The sequence below is a fragment of the Cibotium barometz genome, chromosome 2, assembly GCF_041138505.1.
Source record: "Cibotium barometz isolate CiBa-2024 chromosome 2, ASM4113850v1, whole genome shotgun sequence".
Taxonomy (NCBI): domain Eukaryota; kingdom Viridiplantae; phylum Streptophyta; class Polypodiopsida; order Cyatheales; family Cibotiaceae; genus Cibotium; species Cibotium barometz.
In genome coordinates, this window is record NC_141047.1 from 61,201,031 (window position 1) to 61,225,332 (window position 24,302).

Below are 24,302 nucleotides of genomic sequence, written 5' to 3' on the forward strand. Positions count from 1 at the left end.
TCATAGACTTGGCGGATTTAGTGGGCACTCTGTGCATGGGTTTTGAACAGTGTCTATGCATGGCTAAACAAGTATAGCCCTATGATGCGTACACAGGCAATGCATGGATAACATTATGCGGTGCAAGGGGAGGTCTTGGAGCAATTTGTTCCAAGGGTTTTCGCTCGCGAGGTTGGTGCACTCCCTCTCAGATTACCTGTAAGAAGATTGAGCTTACCAAACAACTTGACTTGAAGATTTCTTGCTCGTTGTTTGATTGTTTCATGCTGTAGCAGATGAGTGTTTGGCGTCTCAGAATTGGATGATCTGTGAAGCTCTTTAACACGCCAGACCTGCTTAGTATGCGGCTTCTTGGATGTGTTGTTTGGTACATCGTGTGTGTCTTTCGTGGGTGGTATGTGTGATTCTTGTCTTGTTTGCACCTTGCTTAGTGTGCAGGTAGGTGGTATCACTGTCTTTGGGATCCACAACTGCTTTGCAGGGCCTTGCGCTTGAATGAGAGTCTTTGGGACCCACATTGTTTGTTTTTGACCATTTTGGGTGTGTTCGGGGCCTGACTTGTGCTGTTCAACTGGTTACATTTGTTCTTCTGCTTCAGTACCCAGACTTTGCACATTTTTCCCTTCTTTGTATACACCTGCTCTGGAACATGAGGCTGGTACTCATGTGTTTGATATGTAGTTCTTTTTGGAGCCCACATTTGTTTGCCTGTTGCTTTACCTCCTCTTGATCGTCTTTGATGCACATTGTCCCTCCTATCTTGAGTATTTTCTTCAGAGTTAGCTGCATTCGGTGAAGCTTTGTTATGGACAAATGGCTCAAAAAGATTTACATTGTTGCACATGTATGTAATCCCTTCTTGCTTTCAGGTAATGCAACAATCATACTCCTGCTGCCATGGTTATCCTAGGATCACCGAATCTTCCTGCTGACCTGACTTAACAACAAAAAACTCATGTAGCAAATTAGCTCCATTGATAGACACAGGCAATTCGCATGCACCTTCTACACTTTCTGGTGCCCTTGAAAAGCTACCTATGATTATATCAGTTTCACATAGTGCTGGTTTTCCAATTGCTTCCCAGATATCACATGAAATTGTGTTTATGTCAACTCCCGTGTCAACTAATGCTTGAGCTTTCATTCCTTTGTTTCCCACCCCCACATTGACATATGGTCGTGAAAGAGGTGCTTGTGATGTGAGTTCACGTGTGATTTGGCAAATTTGCACTTGTTTTTGGTTTTGTTTCCTAGCCTTAAGCTTTGCAGCTCTCAGCTTACTTTCCTGGATCGCTTCTTCTTTGTCAGTATTCTTCTGCAACTTGCGTTGCTTGGAATCATGTAGTGCTTGAAGCATCTCATTTGTCAGTCGTTCGTAATACTTTTTCAGTCGGCAGCCACTAATCCAATTAGCCATTGGCTCACCATTGAGTGTAGCTAATTGAATCGCTCCACTAGTCGAAACCTCATGTATTACAAAAGGACCTAAGCCCCTTTTCTTTAGTTTCTGCGCATGTTGTTTCAAAGTATATACAAGAACCAAGTCACCTTTCTTGAAGTGTTTGTTCTTGACATGAGCATCGTAGAACTGCTTTTGCCTCCTTTTCTGAGCATAAATCCCAGCAACTGCTTTGAGCCTTACTTCGTTAAGAAGTTCTAGTTCTTCAACGCGTTGCGAGAGTTCATGACCTGTCCATTCTAGCTCTTTGGCCACTCTAAGTGTTGGTATTAGGAATTCTAGAGGCAGGATGGCATCAAGACCATACACCATATTAAATGGCGTTGTCCCAATTGATGTTTTGAATGCTACTCTATAAGCCCAAAGAGCTGAGTGCAATTTCATTTCCCAATCCGCTCTTGATCCCTCAACAATTTTTATAAGCATAGTACAAAGAATTTTGTTAGTGCTTTCAGCTTGACCATTAGCTTGTGGATGGTATGGTGCTGATTTTCTATGAATTACCATAAATTCCTCCAGCAAGAACTCAATCACTTCATTAATGAAATCAGTCCCTCTGTCACTGATTATCTCAATGGGTAATCCATACCTGGTGAAAATCATCTCATAAAGAAACTTAGCAGTAGTTATGGCATCATTTTTTATTGTAGCTTTAGCTTCAACCCATTTCGTCAAATAGTTAGTAGCTACAATAATATATTGAGCTTGAGTTCTATGTGCAGGTGGTTGGATTGGACCGACAAAGTCTATCCCCCACTTTGCAAAAGCACGTGCGCCCATCATTGGCCTCAAAGGCATGTCATCCTTTCGGAGTGGTAACTTTGTCCTTTGACAATCATCACAGCGTTTCACATACTCTTCTGCATCCATGAACAGAGTAGGCCACCAAATTCCAGTTGTCATGATTGCTTGTGCAGTTGTTTTTGCTAAAAAATGGCCACCCACCTGTCCTGCATGTGCTTGCTCCAAAATAGGAACATATTCGCTCTCATTAGCACATATGCGTAATTGATCATCCCTGCCCCTTTTATAGAGCAGATCTCCAATAATTACAAAGTCTCTTGCTTTCGTTTTAATTGTTCTTTGTCGTGCCCGCTTCATATCTTCAGGAAAAGTTATATCCTGGATATAATCCACTAGGTACTTGCTCCATTTTGGTGCTGTTGAAACATGAAACAACGTTGTGTGTGGTATTGGTTGATTATTCTTGCAGTTTGCACACTACAAAACATACTCATGAATATCAGTTTTGATGGTAGGCCACCACACGCCCAACCACTCAATTCTTTTCAAGGTTTGGTTTTCAGACGTATGAATCTGTCCAAGTGCCATATGTGCCACAGCTAAATAGTATGACTTCTCAGATGGTTCTATGCACAAGCGTAGAATTCCATCTCTTCCATGTTTATAGAGGCATCCAGCTAATAAAGCAAATGATGCAGAATCCTGTATTAATTGTTTTATTCTTGGTGATTGCACACCATGAAGCCCTTTTGACAATATTGACACAAAGCTCGAGCTCCAACGAGGAACCATTTCTATATTAAATAGATAAGCATCTGGTATATCATCATCAATACCATCTACTGCTTCTCCATGCTTGAGCCTTGACAGATGATCTACCCTCTGATGCATCTTGCCCTTCTTAACCACTACTGTAAAGTCAAACTCTAGTAAGATGATGAACATCTCACTATTCGTCCAGTATTACATGGTTTGTTAACAAGGTATAAAAGTGCTTGATGATCTGTGAAGAATACAAATTTATTGGTCAAAAGGTAATGCTTATATTTCTTCACTGCATAGATCATTCCCAACCCTTCTCTTTCTGTGGTAGTGTAATTCTTTTCTGTGCTATTGAGCTGTCGACTAGCATACGAAATTGGAAAGTCCATATTATGCTCACCTGGTTGTGCTAATATAGCTCCAATGGCAAAATTAGACGTATCAATGTGGACATGAAATATCATATTCCAATCTGGTTACTTGAGAATTGGTGTTGATATTAAGGCGTCTTTCAACTTATGAAATGACTCCTCACATTCCTCCGTCCAAATGAAAATAGTAATCAGTCCATAGAGTGGTCCTGCGATCACTGCATACATGTAGATAAATCTACGATAGTACCCGCAGTGTCCCATGAATCCTTGCACTTCCTTACCATTTTTTGGTCTAGGTAATTCGAGAATTACCCTGATCTTCTCAAAGTCTATTGCTATACCATTCTTAGAGACAATATGCCCTAGAATTTTGCCTTGTCTAACCATGAAGACACATTTTTCAAGATTCAGACAAATTCTATAAGTTCTGCACTTTTCAAAGACTGCAATTAGATAAATGACATGATTGATTCTTTCTTTTGAATGAACACAAAGATCATCCATATAAGCTTCTAGAAAATCTCGTAAATATTCCTTGAAAGCATGGCTCATAAGTCTTTGAAAGGTAGCAGGAACATTTGTGAGCCCAAATGGCATCACTCGATATGCAAATACACCCCACTCAGTGGCAAAAGCCGTCTTGTGCTGATCTTTTGGATCAATAGATACTTGATTGTATCCTGATAAGCCGTCTAAGAAGCTATAAGCCTCTTTCCCTGCTACACGCTCAATAACATGATCTGTTATAGGAAGCAGGTAGTTATCTCTGATGGTAGCAGCATTTACCTTTTTAAGATTTACACACACTCGCGATTGACCATTTTTCTTTGGTACAACCACTATAGGTGATACCCATTCTGTGTGCTCAATCTCATAGTAAATTATGCATCCAAAAGTTTGTCAATTTCCTTTTTAATCCTCACAGTAAAGGTCTCATTGTAAGTATAAGGCCTTTGTCTACTTGGTCTTGCATCTTCCTTCATTGGAATTGTATGTTGACAAATTGCGGGGTCCACTCCCTTTAGGTCCTTGAATGACCATGCGAACACATCTCTGTATTCTTTTAGCATTTTTACCAGGAGTTCCTCTTCATCAGGATCAAGGTCTGTTGCTATATACACTGGTTTCGGCTCTTCACCCTCTTCAGCCAAATCCACCTTTTTAGCATTCTCTGGTCCCTCATAAGACTGGCTTGGATTTTGGAGAGTTCTCACAGGTTGCTGTACAATAATTTTTCTCTCCTCGATTGTATACTTTTTGAAGTGTGATGGAACGCTCATCCCATCCTCATTCTCAGAAGAAGACTCCATTTTTGTAGTCCAAACTTCTTTCATTGTGTGTTTTAGTTCATTGAACTTCGCTTTTCTTTCCAATTTTGTCATTTTAGGTTCAGTTTCTTTTGGTTTCTTTTGGTTTTGTTTGGTTTTGTTCAATGTAGACTCTTCCTCTGTGTTTTCTTTCGTTGGGTCATATCTTCCTGTGATTTCATTTTTGACACAATCCTCAGCATTTACAAGCATGAGATAGCTCTTTTTGTTAGCAAGTTGAGGCATTGGTCTCCTTTTACATCCTCTTGAGTGTCCTCGTTTTTTGTTTTTCTGTTTCGTTTCGCGTTTGACTAGTATGTAGGTGGGTAATTCCACTTCTTGTCCCCCTCTTAATTTCAAAGTCGTTCTTTTGACCATGTTTTCCTCCTCATCCAACTCATCTGAAGCGTCATAATAGACTTCTTCATCGTCACTCATTTCTGCCTCGCTGAGGTCATGGATTGAAACTTCATCCACTTGCTTCGCAAATCTAATTGTAGACTCCTCACAATCCATCGTCTCAGGTTTACTCTCATCATTTGAAACAATATTTAACATATGGATTGGTACTATGTCATATCCATCTTCGTCACAAAAGACTGTTGGTGTTACATCATTAACACTTACGTCTAATGTGGCCAATATATCATTCCATCCAAGAGGTTCTAATTTCAATTCAGGGAAGGGTTCCGGAATATAAGTGTCATCACTTTTATCCTGGACCTCACCTTCATTGACTGAAGAGCCTTCTTGTGAAGCACCACACATCCATATCTCCGTTTTAGAACTGAACCATGAAGGAAATGATGTGTTGTTGTGAGTAGTAGCTGATTCAAAGTCTTCCACCGGTGTCTTTGCTACATCCCTGTAAGAGTGGTCTGCTATATTAATTCGTGTAATTTCAGAGTCTTGACGTAAGTAGATATAGTTAAAACCCCAATCCTGGATCATTTTAAGTTGTCTCATAAATGGACGCCCTAAAATGACCTCATAATTAGGATTCTTTTCGAAATCTACTATTGTGAACGTATGTTCGTACTCCACTCCACAGGAAGTAACTACAACTCTTTCAAGAAGTCCTATGGGTCTTTCAATGTGCCCATCAGCTAGCTGCAATTTCATTCGTGTTTTCCTGAGTGCTGGTCGTCCCCACTCTTCCCATATCGATTTTGTGGCTATGGCTACTTCTGCACCACTATCCAAGATAGCAAGCGTAGTTTTACCTGCCAACTCAACTGGAATAGTTATATTACCATCATCGCCCTCACAATACTCACCAACTTTGTTGATAGGTATTGGCTGGTAGACTTTTTGCATTTGTTTCTCCTCCATCAGTGGGTTATCAGAGAGCGAAATTGAAATTCCCATCTTCTGCAAGCATTTACCTACATCCTTCCATAGTTCCGGCTTAATCCTAAGCACTTCTGCCAACGTCAGTGTACATTTATTGGTGCGCTCATCAAGGCAGACAGATTCATTGAATCTAGAACTGGTGGGTTTTTTTTATAATAGATGTAAGCTGCATTACATCAGACTTCGCTTCATATTCTCCCTTATATGATGGCAATGTTTTCAGGGTGTTGGGTTTACTGACCTCTGACCTCTCCGATCCATTATCCCCAATGTCAGTTTTGACTTGCAATGTTTTAGGGTCTAAGTCTATTTCGTCCAAAGGAGGTTTTTCTACCTTTTCTTGTTTTCTTGTTTCTTTGTTTATGGCTTCCCACAGCCTATTTCCCCAGTCTTCATCCACTTCCGGCACATTTGACATTGTTTTTTGGATGAGACGCGTTTTTTGTGCTTCGCTCGTTTGAGTTTTAATAGAAATTCCATCTTGGTCAGTTTCAGGCAAGCTTTTGGTTTTCTTTTCCAAGTTCTGTTTCAATGGAGAGATGGAGTTATGCTCATTCTGTTTCAATTGATCTGTCAAAGCTTGCGTTGCATGTATCAAACGTTTATAAATCTCCAACTGTCTGGCCTCTTGAACAAGGTCTGGATATTTCCTCCATCTTTCTTCCAGATTTTTGAGGGGATTAAGTCTCGCTTCATAAGCCTGTAACAACCCTTCTAATGGCTCAAAGTGTTTGTCAGCTAAAACCGATCCCCCTTTTTCTTCAAACTTCTTTGTTTCCTTTTCAGGTTTCGTTTCCTCATTTTGGTCTTCTGTTTTGTTTTCCTTGTTCTGTGCTGCATGTCTCTTTTTGGCTGCCGCTCTTCTTGCACGCCTTGCCTTCCAGCTTTTTGATGTGGACTTTGTTGTCACACTGGCAGCGATGTCTCCAATATCTTGCTCCCTTTGTGCCTGAGCTTGCGCTCTTGTCACCACTTACGATGGTACTACTTATTCTGTTTCCAAAATGTTTGGTGAACTTTCAGAATTCAAAACCTCTACCAGATTCAAGGTCATCGGCTTCTTTCCTTTGTTATCTGGGTTGGCTGGACAATCTTGCACTATGTGCTTGATACCACAGTCAAGACAGAATCTTGCTAAAGGCGGTACACCCGAATTTCGATCAGCGGGCGGCTGCACTTTAGCCTTCAACTCAGGACAATCTCGCACATAATGATCCCCTTTGCATTTTTAGCAAGTTCCCATCGGAATAACCCTAGGAGTGTAAGGTCTGTTACATGGCATGGCTTGTCTAGCCCCCCCATTTGCAATGAACCACAAAGTGTTATGATCCATTTGATACGATCCCTCTGGTACTACCCCCATTTTTGAAGGAACCATTGCCCCCACATTGTCAATTTTCTCATCATAATATGTCGTAGGAACCATGGCTGTCTCTGTTGATACCCCATCAGGCTGGACATATCTTACCGTAGCTTGGCCCGGTAAAGGTGGCTGAGTCCCTAACACTGGCTGAGCTCTTTCCATTCCTTGGGCTTGCCCATACTGATATTGAAGCGGCCTTTGCCCTTGGTTGGCCTGAATCTATTGCTCGCGCAAGTGCCTGATTCGATGATAACAGTCCTTGGTCTCATGATTCGTCCATTTGTTTTCAAATTGACACCATTTGTCCGTGCGAGGCACAACTTTCTATTGAGCTTCTGGTCGAATAGTCGGACATTGCGATGTTAAATGATTGCCTGCGCATAATTCACACATCACCTGTTTGTAGTACCTATGAGGCTCTACAACTCGCGGTGTTGGCTTGAACACCTGGTTCATTCTCTTCGTAATTAAGTCTGCTAAAGCTTCAGCATCAGCGGGATTGCTTTTTATAGTGTTTCCACTAGTTTGGCTTGATGCATCAGTCCCTAAAATTGGCTTATCTATTCCATAGATATCACAATTATCATCCAGGTCTATCGCATCCGCAATGCATTCATTCAATCCCGTGTGCTTACGTCCATACAGATTAGCATGGAGCGCCTTGTTCAACAAGCCTTCTAAGAATAGCGAAACAAGCTTGGCTTGCCCTGGCAATTCATTCTCAGGGCAGCGAGAGATGTACTGGCGTAATCTATTAGCGCAGTCCCTCACTGATTCTTTTTCTTATTGTTTGAAGCTCTCTATCAGAGTACTTACACTATGTTTAATTCTAGTCTTTGTAAAACCGGTTATGAACCCCTTCTCTAAAGCCTGAAACTTTCGAATGAACTTGGGTTTAAAGTCTGAAACCAGGACAAAGCTTTACCCTCTAGTGTCAGACCAAATCCCTCAATCAAGATGTGCAGGTCTAAGACTTGCTCAGCCCTTGCAACTTGTTTGAATGATGCTAAGTGATCATATGGGTAAAACCTGTCCCATTAAATTTCTTTACCCATTTTTGAAAGTTTGTCGGTTTTGCTTTACTCCTTTGTGAGTCCCATGAAGTTCTACCAGAGCGGAACCCTGCAGACATGCTTGAAGTTTGGAACATGTTGGATGTTTGTGGTCCTTGTGGCACTTTTGCTGCCGTGTGACCACTCGCGTTGCATGCGTTTGTGTGGAATCTGTTGGTTTGGATCCATGTATCCCACCCGAAGTTCTTGCAGTGTCATTAAATGACGCCTTCAAACCTCGTGGCTGAGTCATGAATGGCGGTACATCAAAGGAAACTGTTCCTCTGCCACCCCCTTGCCCTTGTCTTTCCCAGTTACCGGCCTACCCCTGTAAGTGAATGTTCTTACCTCTTCAGGTTCCAAATATTTCCATTCCTGCCCAAATTTATCAAGGAACTCAATAAGCTACTTATATCCTGGGAGCATAAGGATAAATACATGTAGTATTATCTCCTCTGGTGGTCCATAGTCCAGTATTCTGTCTTTGACATAGTAGAATTCCATGCCTGTATCTTCTCTCTTATACAGGGCTTTGGAATGATCATCAATCTTGACTTGTTTAACCAGTAATGAATTTACTAGTTTGAAGTCAGGATTAGAAGGGATAGGCAGGACTTCGTCTCCAAAGTGCTTCCTCACAGGAATTTCCTGCCCCATCACATCTACCACTTCTGGATCTTCTACAATTAAATACATAACACCGTCTCTGCCCATGTAATGAGTCTCTTGGAAACTCACTATTGGTGTAGGATCAAACTCAGAGAGATGATCCTCAACCTTGACCACAGATCTTTTCAGGAGATCCCTGCAGATTTTAGCTCCATAGGTGTTTTCCTTAACAAAATTGAGAATGGCATTGAATTCCATGTCAATTCTCGGATTGCCTGAACTCATGCTGATTCTGACTGAAAATCTAAATCTATGTTAGTTTCGTGGTATGTTGTGTAGAAAGAAGTTCTAGCTGTGCTCTCTTGTGTTGAAGCCTTACTTCTAGCAACACTACCCTCTACTTGTCCTGATCTTAATACAGTTCCCGATCTAAGATTCATAAAGATTAATCAAATGACTCAAACCCAACCTATTACCTTGGATGTCGGCTCCTGGTTGATGTCCTTCTTCACAATCCTTGCATTCCAATTGAAAGCCTGCAGCTCAGAATAGTGAGTAATACTTGACCTCACCTCTTGCTTCTCTCTTTATGCAGTTTTGACAAAATTGTTTAACAGAATCTGCTAGCTTAATGTGAGCTATTTGTGAGCTGATTTTAGCAATTTTCAAGGGAGTTCTTCAGTGCTCAGGGCATGCTTAGACTCCCTGTGACTAGCACTATCAAGCAGTACTGTCACCGTCCAAATCTGTGTCTGTGGCAAAAATCGTGATTTTTGGCACTATCACCAGTCAAGGTGAAATTGGCCTCAGTCACTTTCCACTGCCTTACCCTTTGGTCCTTGCACTTTATGTAACTTAACTTTACCAAATTGAAGTCAAATCCTTGGTACTTAACAGAATCTGCCACTTATGCACATCTGCCAAGTCAATTTGATGACCTCAACCTAATCTAATTGCCTTGTCACTGGGTCAACCCCCTCTCCAATACATGATCCTCAGGTCTGACTAGTCAAAGTGCCAAAATTGACTTCTGCCAAAAATCGCGATTTTTGGCAGTGGTCCCTTTTTGCAGCTTATTCAATCCAGAGCCTTCCCATATACTTTGAGTATGTATTCAAGCAATTAACTTAGGATTTTGGCTTCCAAAAGTTGATTCAAACACCATAAAATCTTGCAAGCAAATCTAAGCAATCTATTGATCAATTCATATATTCAAAGTGTTCAACTGATGCCCAAACTTCAAATCTAGGTCAATCAAGATGTTTACAATGTATACAAGTTGGCTTTGATGCACTTTAATGCTTTTTCTGCAGATACTGCCAATAATCGCGATTTTTGGCAGTAGGCCAAAATTGCAATCTGACTTGACAGTCATGCCTTGAATGTCTAATAGCATAAGTGCTTTATATCCAAGCTTTTCAATTACTAAAACTCACTCAATTCTACTATTTATCTTGACATTTCAGTGCAGCTACCATTTAGCTTGAATGCAATGCAAAGTTCTCAAGTTTTAGATTGTTTATGGCATCTCAATCTTACACTTGACTGGATCAAGGCACACATACAATTTTGACCAAAATCTGAGGTACTGCCAAAAATCGCGTCGCGATTTTTGGCAACAGAGTGTATAGGTTAACTTTCTGACTCTGACACCTCTAGTACACCTTAATCATATGTTTAATTAGTCCTTTATGCCAAAAAATTAGCTGTGTGGGTGTTTTTGATCTTGATTTTGACCAGAAGCAAATTCTGCAGAGTTTTGGCTTTATTTGGTCAATTGGTACTTGGGTATGGTTTTTGAACCCAAACCAAAGTTCCACATAAGCCTACTTACCCTACTCCTAGTGCAAAAATAAATCACACATGAAAATGAATAACTGAAATCAAATAAAAGCTCAAAAGGGGCATTCTCTGAAATTCTTTGTTAATGTTTCCTAATGCGCTTGGACGTAATGTGGACAAAGCAAGTTTTACTTTGCTCTAACTCAATTACACAAGCTTTCCTATTCCTATTTAGGCCCTTGGCCGTCCCCGACGCCTGGCTACCTACGAGAATCTAGAGGTCCCCGCCTCTAACTCTCCTAATCTAATCTAATGGATGAGTACACAATTTTTTAAGTTGACACTATAGATTCTCTAGCCTAGGTTGCATTCCTCGGCAACGGCGCCAATGTTAGTGGATTGCCACGACGAACGAAATAGCATAGTTCTGCTACGCACTAACACAATATGTCAATACGCAGGGAAGCGACCTGGCTAGGGCATGGAAATGACATAGGTTTGTCAGACGCTATGCACTCTATAGGACATTGAATAAACACAGCTAGGGTCTCTAAGGGCTAACTCAATCTTGCTTATTTCGCTAATCACCTCTCTTAGCCTAAGCTAAAAGCTGACACACAAAGGGGTTTCCCTTGACAAAACAGCGTGAAACTGCTGACAACCTCTCACAAGACTCCTATGAACACAATCCTAACTCCAATTTCTGATTAAGAAGCGATTAGTGACTAATCGAGTGATTAAACAATTAATCACACACTAATCAAAATCAAAGATTTATGGATTGAAACACGATCAAAATTACACAAGGATCATTACACAATGCTCAGATAATAAAATAGACAAGAATTTCTCACTCAAAACACCTAATTAGTCTCACTAACAAAGTGCTGACATAGTGATGAAATTGACAGTTTAAGACATCATTGGGAAGAGCAAGGAGAATGTACTTCATTGATGATTGATTGAACAGCAATATACACTTTAGAATGTTGCAAAATTAGCAAATAAAATCGAGTTTTCTTCCTTCAAGCACTCACGTGTGCTGTAGCTTATCTTTTCTTCAAAAAATTGGTTTCCTCCCTCTCACATTTTTGGCCTATAACCTCACTTACAATTGTCCGGCCAAAAACTGTTACAATCAAAGTCTAGTGGACTTCATTTCATTTCTAACTAACTGCCTAGGATAAAATCTAGCATAAATCTATCAGATCTTATCATAAATAGTGAGTTTACATTCAGTTTTTACAAGAGATTATTATAAAAATCTATGGGGTTACAAAATTTGTAGGTGCCGCTATTTGCTCTTCATAGCTTCATAGCTTTGTCAGGTTGCAGCCCGCAACACCCTACTTTGCAAAGAACTAGAAGTTCTCAAGCTCCAAAAATCTAAGCAAGAGGAAGAATCCTTGCGCAAAGAGATTGAAGCTCTTAAGGTAGTCCACACACCTCAGATTCCCAGCCTAGCAGAGCTCAAGAAGGAACTCGATGATTTGAATACCCAACAAGAAGCAAGGCATACACTGTGGTGTACCACATGCCAGGAGTCCGGCCACTCTAACCAAGAGTGTGCTAAGAGGAAGTACTGCCACTTTTGTGAGAAAGGCGGTCATGAAGACAAGGACTGCTACTACTTGAAGGGCTTCCGTCAGATCCAACAACAGAGCATCCAAGCTCCTGTTGCGAGTTTCATAAATCCACAATACACCACCTTCCAGGTACCCCCTCACACTCTTCCACCTATTTTACCAGCACCACCAATGGCAGCCTCACCAGTTGCACCTCACCCTAATGCTCACAACCGTCCAATCATGTGCTACCGTTGCGGTGAGTATGGGCATTTCCAAAGCCAGTGCACCCTTCCTGAAGGTGACCCACCTTGTCATAACTGTCCCCAAGCTCAGGACCACTACACACGGGATCGCCCTAACCTGCCACAACAATCTCAACCCGCCACTTGTCTGATTTCCATCCACCCCAACTCTTCTTCATCCCTATCCCCTTCATGTTACTAGCCATCCTCTTTCACCTTTAGCCCTATCACACACACACCATCCGCCGCTTCATCTCAAGTACCAAGTCAACCCCCACTCTGTGCCGCTGTCACTAGGTCACAACAGCCATATCTTCCACCACCCCTACCTATCCACAACACCTCATAGCGACTATCCCCGGCTTGCACTGACATTGAGAGACCTTATACCAAGGCTTATTCTGATCTGAATGCTTCCATGTCCCCTTCCCACCCCTCAGGAGATAAGCTCATGTCACCTCCTCCAAGCTCCATCCTTGCTCGCATCCTACAAACCACTCCTTCCCCCTCCTTGTCCATTTACAACCTTCTCACCATTAGTCCCATCCTCCGTGCTGAATTTGCCAATCTTCTTAATTCACTTGAGCACACTTCCCTCAGTGACCGCCATTCATCCGCTGCCCCACCTAGCTTTGGAGTTGCACCCATCTCTACATCCACCGCCAACTATCAAAGTCCCCGCCTATAGGTAACTATTAACTCTTTGACGTGTCTGGTGCCATCATCAATGGAGGTTAGGGTGTAAATATCATGCCGTATTTCACTCTCCGCCAGCTTGGCCTTCACATCTCTGCTCCATCTAGCTTCACCATTCGCATGGCCGACCATCGCGAAATTGTTCCTCTTGGCATCGTCACAGGTGTGCCAACCATCATTCAAGGTAACACTGTCACTCTAGATTTTGTTGTACTTAGCTTGCCCGAGCTCCTTGGGGCATACTCCCTGCTACTAGGTCGCCCTTGGTTGAGACAAGCCTATGTCCTCCACATCTAGGGCACTGACAAGCTCTGGATTACTAGCCCCTCTGGTCACCATGAGCTCCAATTAGCAACCAATATTAATGTAGCCACACTATTTGCCAATGTAATCAATCATGCACCTACCTCAGCCTCCCTGTGTTCAGAATCCCATTGATCTAAGCTCGAGCTCCTTGCCTGGTTAGGAGCCGCACCCTCTCTAGATTGCTTCTCTACCTAAATCACTTCTATATCCTCTTTCAACTCTCAACCATCAGTCCCTCAAAACCTTGTCCACATCTCCCAAGCTACTCCTCAACATGAGCCTTCTTCTAAGTCACATCGTGCCATCGGTTACAACCTACCTCATTCGCCCTTTCCCCATAACAAACCCATCTCCACATACAATTGCATCTGTTCCAAGATAGGAACAGCTGCAAAGGAAAGAAGACAGAAGCGGTAAAGACGGCAAGGGCGGCAGTTAAATTTCAAATTTCGCAACACATTTTTGAGAAACGGCCAATGTAATAATTATCCTTGCATAAATGATAATGTAATTATCTGTCGAAATAATGATGGGGCCATGAGCTTCCATATTGTAAAAACAACCAAGAGCCACTAAGTTAGAGTTTTAAAAAGCCTAGGAGTATATAAGTGCAAAGTTAAGTTTTTTAGAGGATCCCCAAAGTTATCAAGATTAGTGGAGCTCTACCAAAGAGAAGAAGAAGAAGCTTGAGGCGCTCACTACGCGCGTGTAAACACTCCTTTCTCTATTCTATTTCATGGCAATGATAGTGCTCCTTCTCTTGTGTCAATTTCTATTGTCTAATCATTGATTTTGGATTGATTTTGAATAGACAATGTGTGTGTGTGCTTAGATTAAAGAGAGTGTGTGAGAGTGATTAATCCAAGATTAGCATTGGTGTGATGCTTGTTAGTGATTCAATAGTGTAGCTTATCATTGGTAGCTTGAATAGGTGTATGCAAGAGGAAGAGAGCTTCTCTTTCTAGTGTGTGTGCTTATGAAGCTTTCCATTAAAGCCAATTGAATGTGTGTTAACATTGGGTGAATACCTTAATCATTGCTCTCCCTCTTTGTCCTTGTATGCTCATCAATTCATTCAATAGAGTGGTTTTACTCATAGCTAGAAGAGGCATGGTGTGTGTGTGTACATGTGTGTGAGTGTGCATTGTAGCTCTATTCATTCTAAATCTTAGTGAATACCGTGAGTGCGACAACCTCACGTAGTCTCCTTGCACTAATCGGGTCTCTTCCCTCGTATTGACATTATGTTATTCGTAAGCTCTCGAGGGTAGCTAGGAGATTGGGAACCACCTAGGACCATCTTTTAGATTTAGGAGTGTAGACGGTGAGTTGGGTTGAGTGGGAATCATTCAAAACCATTCCGTTTGACACTATTTGCATTGCAAAATAGGAGTTAGGAATTGTGTGAGCTCTTTGAAGCAATCTTTTTGTTATTTCCTTTTTTGTACGTTTTTTAATCTTTGATAGTATTTTAGATGTTGTAGCATTAAAATAGATGTATATTATTGTTTGTTAGGAGTAGGGCAAGTAGGAAACACTTGTCCAATCATTGAAAACCACTTGTGTGTAAATTGCCAAAAGAGCTGTTTTCAGAACCATATGTCATTTGCATGCATTTTGGTGCTTTAAAATGATGAGAAAGTGATGGTTGAAGCATAACTAGTGTCTAGAAGTCAAGAAGAACATAGAGAAGTCTTCAAAATATTGGCAGCAAAGTTTTTGTACCCTGTAGAGTGAAACACATTTGACCAATTGCAAAACTAAGCTGACAGATGGATTCCTCATATTGTATATAGCTACACCACCAATTTTCATATCATTTGATCAACTCTAGGACATAGCCACAGTTTAAATCAGTAGCAAGTTCTGAGCAGTTGTGGTGAAAACATACACAAACCACCTCCAAATTTTGCAAGAATTTTAACAATGGTATCTAGATATCATAAGTAAGCTAATTGCTTCAAAATTTGCACAAAAAGGCACATCTCAACTGAAACACGTTTCAATTGAAATCAGCCTTAGAGAGCTCAGAATCAGGCATAGTAACTTTCTGGAGGATAGGAATAGTAGCTTTGAGTTCATCAAGGAGTTGAAATGCTGAATTTGGTCTAAAATGGGCAAAATTAAAAATTTTAGGGCTCATTTTACAGGAACCTGGAAGTGAGAACAAGCGCTAAGAGCATTGGAGTCTTCGGCTTCAATACCATTAGTCAGGTGATCGCTATTTAAGGTTCATTCGCATATGCAATTGGAAGAAACTTATAAGCTCTATGCACCTAAGGTCAAGAACATTTTATAGGTCAGGAAACCAAGATACAGTTGACGGTAGAAGTAGAGTGTCCACCCAAGAAAGCACTGCTACAACTCAGAGCATAGGAACTCAACCAGTTAAGAAAGTTCACCTTGATAATACCTCAGAGTCAAGCATGGATACATACTCATCTTTCCGCTCACAAACGCATGGAGTAGACCTAGAATATGATGGTAGGCTAAGATACCATGGAGACAATGCATAGGAAGCAAAAATCTACAAGGATTTCCTTGTAGGTTTGTGGTTAAAGTTGAAGACCATGTCACAGACTTTGATCTTTCGCCATGGGTAAGTTTTCAAGTCGATAGGTTCATGGGAAGAGATGCAGACATGTATCTCTTAGTAGAAAATCCTGATATAGTCAACAAACTAGGCAACATAGTGCCACAAGGATTTCCAAAAGAGCCAGAACATCCTCCATTGATAGATCCATAGGGTTTTATCTTGATACACTCAATCAGGATTCAATGAATTTCGATTGATGATATCCATAAAGCCTTATATAAGAGAGAAGATATTGGTTCATAATTCTACTACTTTCATGACTATCCTCCTGAACATAGCTTGTCCCATGAAAAGATATTATATGTCTTCGTAAGCACAACAAACAACCAGAGTGTGCCTGTAAGATTCCTTGACAAATATGGCTTGGAATGGAGGTTGCTATTGGCTAGTGAGGTAAACGGATTCACAATCCAAGGAGTTTCGATTGTATAGCCACAAATGATAGCTAGCTCATCTGGCTTTGTCTATAGAACTCCTGGACCTATCCACCCCATACCCAGTGCACCACCCGTCCACACAATGAGACCAATGACTAGTACACACATCACGTCTCATTTGTAGGAGACCAAAGTCAAGAGAGACCGATTGGATCAAGAACCACGCACGCAACGAGTGGTCATACGGCAAATAGAGTGCCATTGAGACCACCACCGTCACATACAACCCAATATAATCCTATGGAGACCAATGACTAGTACACACATCACGTCTCATTTGTAGGAGACCAAAGTCAAGAGAGACCGATTGGATCAAGAACCACGCACGCAACGAGTGGTCATACGGCAAATAGAGTGCCATTGAGACCACCACCGTCACATACAACCCAATATAATCCTATGGTGACCACTGGGTTCAAACCTGATGGGTCACTAGGAGGAAGCTATAATAAGACGAGACCCTCTCATTTTCAGAAATGGGTCAAGAAATTCAGTGGGTTTGGGGATCCATATGATCATCTGGCATCATTTCGTCAGATCATAAGAGCCAAAAATGTTGTTGATATTCATGTCCTAAGGGAAGGGTTTGGTGTAACATTAGAAGGGAAAGCCTTATTTTGGTTTCAGACGCTCGATGTGCACACTTATGTAGACTTTGAAGCCTTGGAGAAAGATTTCATAGGGGCCTTCACTAAGACCAGAATCAAACATAGTGTCAATACACTTATTCACAACTTTAAGCAAGAGGGAAAAGAGACTACAAGAGATTGCGCCAATAGATTGAGACAGTACATATCAAGATGTCCTGAAAGGGAAATACCATCACAAGAAAAACTCGTCTCACTCGTTTTGGAAGGATTATTGAACAAATCCTTGCATGCTAATCTCTATGGCAAGCAACATGCAACATTGAATGAATGCATTCATGATGCTATAGACCTAGATGACAACTATGTTATCTTTGGGAAAGATAAGCCAATCACAGGATCCGATACGTCTAGCTCTAAAGGAATAAGCAAAACTGAGAAAAGCACAAGCGAAAATCAAGAAGCCATGGTAGAAATGATAATGAAATGAATGAACGAGGTCTTTAAGCCCACGAGAAGGCCTTATAAATGTGAGGCTTGCGGAGGAGACCATCCTAATTCACAATGTCTCCCAAAACAAAACTACCAAATGCCAAAACCTCCTAGAACAGACAAATGGTGTGATTTTGAACAAAAATGGACCAATCATGAATCGACCGACTGTTACCATAGAATTCGTCTCATGAGAGAACAGGGCATAGCACAACAGAATATGGGAAATCCTCAAGGGGGTAACTACGCTCCTAAGGGAGGAAATCAAAACTATGTAGCACCTAGGATGGAACGGGCACAGCCAGTGCTTGGCAACCAACCACCATTACCTGGGGCAACAGTAGTGAGATATATGCAATCTGATGATGATCAAGGGCAAGAAAGTGCCTTGGTGCCTTATGAGGAAGAAAATTTGGATAACGCCTTGATCACAACACCACCACAGGTTGGAATCAATGACCAATCCCCTATCATCCCTGAAAGTAACTATCAAATGGATCATAATACACTTTGGTTCATTGCAAACGAGGGTGCTTATCAACAACAGAGAGGGGGTCCAGGACCAAGACCATATCGATCAGGACCACCACAAGCAGGCCCTCTAGGACCTTGCTATGGGTGCGGAGGAGATCATTGGATAAGGGATTGCCCAAACCCTAGGGCTAAGCGAGCGACCAATCTGAGAGTCCTTCCCTTGCCTAGAACTTGCATCGAATGCGAAGTCAAACACTTAATGCAAGATTGTCCAGAAAAACAAGAAGCAAAGGGTAAAGCATCACTAAACTACATAGAGGTATTGCCATCAACAAGCTCACCTACCTTTTCAGAGACAGAAGTTGTGGTACCAATACAAGTGATCACGAAAGCCCAAGCCAAAGTCCAAAAAGAAACCAAAGAAGACGAAAATGAAACCACTGCAAGTGAACACAACAAAAAGACGAAAGAAACTTGGAAGGCAAGAAGAGCGAGAAGGGCAACAAGCAAAAAGAAATTTCACAAAAAACTCAAAGAAACTGCTGAAGAAATTGACGAACCAACAACGCAAAAATCAGGGAGAAGAAAAAACCGACAACGAAACAAGCAGAAAAGAGCAGACTGCAAGATCAGTGCTTGCAAAAAAACGATTCGAATCCCTGGACGCTTTACTATAAGCTTATGAGGCAAGACTGAAACCATCCGAAACTTTGGAAGAGAGAAGGAAAAATTACCCTGATCTAGCCCTTGAAGCTAGACAACTAGAGCTATTTAAACGACTAGTTGAGACAACTCAAGCTTTAGTTGAGCAACTGAAATCATCATCTCACCTAAAGTCAACAAACAAAGAACACAAAAGCAAATCAAACAAAGAACAAATAAACCAACAATCTATTCAGGAACAAAATGAAATAGGTAGCAAACCTAAAGAAAAGCACATGGGAGAACCAATACCTAGTTTCGTACCAAATACCAGTATCCCAAAAGTAGAAGAAGAATGGGGAAATAAGTTATGGGATGCGATAAGAAACACATAAGAAGACACAAAAAAAACAAGCCAACACCCTCCTCTAGAAGAAATTGATTTCGATCAAAAAACAATAGAGTTGGAGATACGCTCAGAATATGGGGATGCAGGGTCAGAAAAGTCAAGCAAAAGCTAGGCAGAAACACTCAAAACCTTACCATCATATTTGGGAGAATACAAGGCAACGAGTGACATACAGAAACTACCATCACACAAAAAATCATCCCCTCCTACGGAAGATATTCCTAACCTAATCGCTCTCATGTTGGCACCGATCAGATGTACGCTACCCTTGGCAGAAGTACTAAAGATCAAGCCAGAGTTATGGAAAGAGGTAGGGAAGTATCTTGCAAAATTAGAGATAGAAATACTAATCACTGACCAACCTCCAAATATAAAAACCAAAATACGAAGCCGTGTCCCTCAACAAGGTAGGAGAATATTGTGAGGGAGAAGACGGAAACACCACGATTCCTGTGGAATTCAACAGGTAGCACACACTCTATAAGAGGAGGAAGGACAAACCACTGAGGTTGTGTGTCACAGAAGCTGAGTACATACGAGTTCTTGAACAAGCTCACGTTGGACTATCTGGAAGATATTTCTCTGCAGACACGACAGCAAAGGCAATAATGACTGCGGGATTATGGTGGCCTACGATGTTTCAAGACACGAAAGAGTTTATCAAGAGATGTGAGATTTGTCAACGCACCAAGGTGCCAATTTGTCGAGACAATATGCCATTATGTCCGATAATGGGGACACGAGCGTTCGCAAAATGGGGCATAGATTTCGTAGGTCCCATTAACCCACCTACACTAAAAACAACGGCACAATACATTATTATCACCACAGATTATTTGACTAAATGGGTCAAAACCAAGGCAACGCCAAAAAACGATGCAAGGACAACGGCATGTTTTCTATATGAAAACATCTTCACAAGATATGGCCTTCCAATAGAAATTGTAAGTGATAGGGGTACGCATTTCTTGAACGACGTAATTCACTATTTACTAGATGAATTTATGGTAGTTCATAAGAAGTCAGCTCCATATCACCCACAGGCAAATGGTCAAGCTGAGAGTACAAACAAAATCTTATGCACAATGCTCACCAAGATTATTGAGAATTCACGAACAGACTGGGAGCTTAAACCAACGCGGCACTATGGTCATATCGTGTGGCTTTCAAAACAGCCATAGGTACTACACCATACAACTTAGTGTTTGGATTGGATGCAATATTGCCAATGGAATTTCTTATTCCTACACTAAGAGTTGCAAATGAGCTAGGCTGGACAGGACATGAGCTTTCAACTCGCATCACAGAGCTAAAACAATTGGATGAATTTCGATTATGCTCTGTCGCTACCATGTATGCACAAAAAAGACGACTAAAGAAATTCCACGATGCCCATATCATCAACAAGGAGTTTCAAAAAGGGGATTTAGTCCTCGCATACACTCTAAAACAACACACTAGTAAACTCAAAAAACGAGGCATGGGACCATATATTATACATGACCTATCCGCAAGTGGAGCAGTACACCTTGCAACACTCGATGGAGAAATCATGGATAATTGGATAAGTGGGTGTAGACTGAAAAAATTCCATGAACCGCTCACCCCAGAAATTTTGGCTCGACTACATGCAACAAAAACAAGGAAACAAAAGGTAGAAGAGATGAAGAAAGAAGCTCAAGCAGAAGCAAAATCTCGAGCTCTCAAAATTTGACAAAGACAAAGACAACACATGGGACAAATAAGAACACACAAAAAGATGAAAATCTGCCAATTAACATCCATCGATGGTGAAGAATTTAACGTTTGATCCCAAATCATAGTATACATAGGACAAAAATGCATCATGTCGTATACTTTGATTGATTCTGGAGCAGATTTAAACGCAATCAGCTATGAAACATGGCAGTCCCTAGACCAAAAACCAAACTTAGAACAAACCACAACAAAGTTGACTACATATACAGGCGAAGTCCAAAGCACCATTGGGTATGTTAATATTGATATATTCATAAATCAAACTAATGTGTGCCAGAGATTATATATTATGAAGCCAGGTATGACGGAAACACCGATTATCTTCGGCACTCCATGGCAAAGAACCTATAATGCTCGCCATGATTGGAGAAAGGAAAGAGTCAAATTTGAGAAAGACGATGAGATAATGTTCGCATCATTTATCTCAAAAGATCACTACATAGACAAATCTAATTCCGAGGACTCCATAACAGAATCAACTAATCTGCCAGCAAATGAAGGAAAGTCAAACATCAAAGGCCCCACACATCTAACCATCCCACAACTTCTACCACAAGGCAGCCCGGCAAAGAAAACCACAAGAATAGCTCAACATCAAAAGAAGATATGGCTACCTAAAGCACTCGTTGCGACTAATACACACAATCACCAAATGTGGATACCAAAAAGAATCAACAATCTTGGAAAACAGTCCATAGCACAGTACAGGCCACAAGGACAACATGGCTCAAGAACCAACACAACAAGATGTAACAAAAGCACTCAAAAGGTAGATATCTCCAACATAATCAAACACAGACAAGAGAAGTGGGTCTGGATTCCAAAACCAACCATCCCAACAAGCAAAAACCCAAATAGAACCCACCATCAACTACAACAGGATCCACTCATGGCACGCTCATCACAAACAAGCACATCTACAAGTATATGGATATGCAAGGATCACTTAAGAGCGCATAGCTATTACAAAGGCCACACATGCTTATGGGTTCCTAGACAGCCATGCAAAAGCAAGATACCCATTATGAATGCGGCACCACAAGGACCAAGAAAGACACACACAAACAAAGGACAGGAATTTCCACTACAACACAGCATCAAGAAGGCTACATGGTAAGAAAAAGGTAAGTGGATACCAAAAACCTATGACACAATAGCTTGTAATACAATTTTGCTATCCACATCACCAACCAAAAGAGAGCGACCATCACAAAACAAGGTACAAGAAGTCTCCCAACAACTACGTGATAAAGCACGCCAACTTGCTTACATCCTTGGATACAACAGGTACGCTATTTTTGAAAATCTAAAGAAACACCTGGATATGCATACCTCGCCAGCAGTTGTTTCGGGTTGTGTTGGTGGAAGTGTGGTGGGGTGGTTGGATCTGAGGCTTGTAAGGGAATGGTTGTAGTTTGTTCTTCTTCTCTTGCCTTTTCTGTGTTAAGCCTCTTTTTTGGAGGTCTCTTGTCGAGTTCCTGCATCTATTCTTCATTCTCCTCATCTGTGTCTTCATGGGAAAGGGCAGTCTTTGAGCAGTCATCTTGGCCCTTTTGGTCCCCTTCTTAAGCATCTCTTCAACTACTGTTTTGCCTAGAGCGGCCTTTGCCCTTAGCTCTTTTAGCCTTTTCTCTCGTGCCTTTTGTTGAGGATCCAGTTTGAATTTAGTTCTTATTTCAGGGTTTTTCGCAGGTTCAGTTCTTCTTTCTTTGATCGGGGCTGTTTCTCCAAATCTATCCTTGCGTTGCTGTTTCTTCTTTAGGGCTTTGTATAGATTTTCTTCCATGCGCCTGTAATGTTTTGAGTGCACAGGAATACTTGGCTCTTCAGGTACGGATGTGCCCTCTATCGCCCTTTTTGTTCCTTTTTCCACTGGGGCTCCTCCCTTGTATAATTTCTTTTTCCTGGTTTCTCTTGGAAGGATTATCATGCTTGGGGCTTTTGGTGAGACTAGACCTGCTTCTTCCCTGGCTTCTACCATTGATAAGGGTGGTGGAAGCTCATCTATCATGCCTATAGCTTGATAGGCTATTCTGGTCAGCATCAGGCCAGCTCCTAGATGTGGATTTGTTTGTATGTCCTTGCTCTTCTTGTGATTGATGAGGTCTGCAAGGATAGTCTTGGCATAATCTTCCGCTTGTACTTTGTTGCTGTGAAGAGCCTTCCTCATGAAGTTTGCTATTCTCTTTGGCGAGTGGGTGTATCTCTGAGGCTTGCCCAAGGAGAAATATTGCGAATATAAACGGAGTGGGAGATTCAACTCCGGATGTGTCAGCTCTTTGAAGGTGAGGGCCTGGCCGGGCTTATTCATGAAGGTTGCATTTTTCAGCTAGGTGGAATGGCATGTGGATGGCCTTGTCAGTATGGGAAAGTTGGAGGGCTGTACTTATCAATTCTTCTGAGATTTGAACACTGAATTCCTCCCCCTCCTTTGTGGAGATTCTAGCAATGCCATCTTTCTCGATCGTCGTCATGAGCTCATATGCCCTTTGTACATCCACTCCCCATGGTGGCAAGTTGAAATATCCGTCAAGGCCGCTTTTCCTGAGGATGTTCTGGCATCATGGGAGTTGTTGGATTTTGAAGAAGGAGTCCAGAGGCAGTACAACTCCCACTTTGTGGTCTTGTTTGTCGTAGAAATGCCCTTTGAAGAGGGCATGCGTCGCATTCCTGGAGAGCATTTGGTTTGACATAATAGGTGTCCATGACACAAATATCCTGTGGCTTGAAAGGCTCCTTTTCTGTTGTGCTGCCATGCTTGCCTTCTTTGTTGGGGTAGATTTCTTCCCTTTCTGAGGTGACTGTGAGTCAGTTCTCATGCTTCCTGCGGTCAAACAATTTCACCAGTAGATGGTTCAGAAGATTAGCTATGTTTAATCTCCCTTGCCAATTTGCTCTTGAAGACCTGTTGTTAGTGCTTTAGTTGACAGTTAGTAGGTGTTTGTCGTAGGGTGTGCATGGGTGACCTGTGTGTGATTTCCGCCCCTAATGCTGAAAAGTGGTGTTTTAGTGATGATTCCTTGGATTGATTTTGAAGATAAACACATATTTGGATACCCTAGGGTTAGCAAATCATCACCATATACTCACTTTTCCAATTTCTCATACATACTGTTGACTGAAACGCGCTTCAATCTGCCTATGGACTGAAATGCGTTTCAATCCAATTTTGGCACTTTTGTGAGTTTCTCTTTAGGGCTTTGTTCCTCATGGTTTTAGCATGGCTAAACTATCAAGGTTCCATCATTTGCATGTGAATTAGGCTCCCCTTGGCTAGTTTTTTGCCAGAT